This window comes from Prionailurus bengalensis, chromosome A1 (assembly GCF_016509475.1).
Source record: "Prionailurus bengalensis isolate Pbe53 chromosome A1, Fcat_Pben_1.1_paternal_pri, whole genome shotgun sequence".
Lineage (NCBI taxonomy): Eukaryota > Metazoa > Chordata > Mammalia > Carnivora > Felidae > Prionailurus > Prionailurus bengalensis.
In genome coordinates, this window is record NC_057343.1 from 34,235,615 (window position 1) to 34,238,092 (window position 2,478).

General features: G+C 43.2%; 1 pseudogene; it reads right to left on the reverse strand.

Annotated features, from left to right (window-relative positions):
• Positions 1 to 865: 865 nt before the first annotated feature.
• On the reverse strand, positions 866 to 2,274 carry LOC122497531 (annotated as a pseudogene).
• Positions 2,275 to 2,478: the final 204 nt, after the last annotated feature.

Sequence of the window (2,478 nt, forward strand, 5' to 3'; positions counted from 1 at the left end):
GTGATAGGATATCCAGGAGGCTTGGAAGATAACAGTTGCACCAATGATGATAAAAATCAAGTGATATTCCTTGCCAAGACATAGTTAGGATACCTGGGTTGAATGAGAAAAGAAGGTAGGCTGACTCTAAGGTGTTTATCTCAGTAACTAGGTGGGGAATTTGCAGTAATTAAGGGCTTGGAAGGGAACCACAGCTCTTTTGGGAACTACTGTATGAAAACTTCCTAATAGACTTTTGAATGGGGATGTCGAGTAAGCAGTTAGGTATCCTCAAGTCTGAAGATCACGGAAGAAATATAGGCTTAAGATATAGGGTGATGTATTTATGTGTTTATTAATTATTTTCTCATTAAGATTTGTTTTAATAGGTATTAAATGCTGTGACAGATTTTTCAACAAGTTTTTTTTTCCATTAAAAAGTACTGATTTTAAAAACCAATAACCTAAAAATGACACACACACAAAACACATGGTCCACAAAACATTCTTCTTTCCTTCTGAAGGTTTTATGATGCATTGCTAACACCATCCAGTCTTTTACTATTAAACTTAAATGGCCAATTGACACAAACTGTTCTGAGACTATTCTTCCGCCACTAATTAAGACTGGGGTGGCAGGGAGCACCTGGGTGGTTCAGTCAAGCATCCAACTCTTAATTTCAGCTCAGGTCATGACCGCACGGATTCCTGAGATTGAGCCCGCATCAGGGTCTGTGCTGACAGCAAGGAACCTGCTTGGGATTCTCAGTCTCTCTCTCTCTCTCTCTCTCTCTCTCTCTCTCTCTGTCTCTCTCTCTGCCCCTCCCCTGCACATTTATGCTCTAAATAAATAAATAAACTTAAAAAATAAAGACTGGGGTGGCTGGTACTGGGGATGATATTCATTTAGCCTTCTGAGCTTTCTGGGAGGACTTGGTGTCCCTACCAGCTCCAGCTACCTTCTCGTCTACTGCTTTGATGACACCCACACCAGTCGTCTGTCTCATGTCACGAACAGCAAAATGGCCTGGGGGAGGATAGTCACAGAAGCTCTCAACACACATAGGCTTGCCGTGAACCACATTAATGATGGCAGCATCACCAGATTTCAAGAACTTGGGGCCATCTTCCAGTGTTTTCCCAGAATGACGATCAGTCTTCTCCTTCCACTCAGTGAACCTGCAGGCAATGTGAGCTGTGTGACCGTCCAGCACAGGTGCATATCCAGCACTGATTTGGCCTGGATGGTTCAGGATAATCCCCTGAGTCGTGAAGCCAGCTGCTTCCACTAGTGGGTCATTTTTGCTGTTACCAGCCACATCACCCTGGCCAACATCTTTGACAGATACGTTCTTGACATTGAAGCCAACATTGTCCCCAGGAAGAGCCTCACTCAGAGCTTCATGGTACATTTCAACACACTGTACTACAGTTGTAACATTGCCTGGAGCAAAGGTGACCGCCATGTCAGGTTTAAGAACACTAGTCTACACCCGGCCCTCAGGGACAGTACCAATACCACCAATTTTGTAGGCACCCTGGAGGCTTGCATCCTCAGACACGAGGGCTTGTCAGATGGATGAGTTGGTGGCAGAATGCAATCCAGGTTCAAGCAGTGTGGTTCCATTGGCATTGCAGTCTTCACAGTTAACTTTCCATCCCTTGAACCAAGGTGTGTTTGCACTTGGCTCCAGCATGTTGTCACCATTGCAACCAGAGAATGGCACAAATGCTACTGTGTCAGGGTTGTAGCCGATTTTCTTGTTGTAGGTGCTACTTCCTTAACAATTTCCTCATATCTCTTCTGGCTGTAGGGTGGCTTAATGGAATCCGTTTTGTTAACACCAACAATAAGTTGTTTTACACCCAGGGTGTAAGCCAGAAGGGCATACTCACGGATCTGCCCTTTCTTGGAGAACCTGCTTCAAATTCACCAACACCAGCAGGAACAATTCAGGATGGCACAGTCAGCCTGACGTGTACTATAATCCTCCTTTTGATAAAGTTATTGTGTCCTGAGACAACAGTGATAGTCACAGGATGCTTGCTGGTCTTGAAATTCTACAGAGTGATATCAATGGTGACACCATGTTCATAATCAGCTTTTGGTTTATCCAATACCCAGGCATACTTGAGGAGCCCTTTCCCATCTCGGTGGCCTCCTTCTCAAACTTTTCCATTGTTCTTTTGTCTATCCCACCATAATTTGTAGATGCGATGACTAGTAGTTGTAGACTTTTCCAAATCTATGTGTCCAATGATGACAATATTGATACGATTTTTTTCCTTTACCATTTTTTTTTAGGATTAGTGGTGCTTTTCATGACACCTGTGTTCTAGTGGGAAACCCACTGAAAAAAAGTAGTAGATGGTATTTAAATCATGAGGCAGGATGGGGTCACTTGAGGAGTGAATATAGGTAGAAAAACAAGTCTATTTAATAAGGTAGATTTACCCAGAATATTATAGTTAAACCACTACCCACAAAACAGTTTCTCC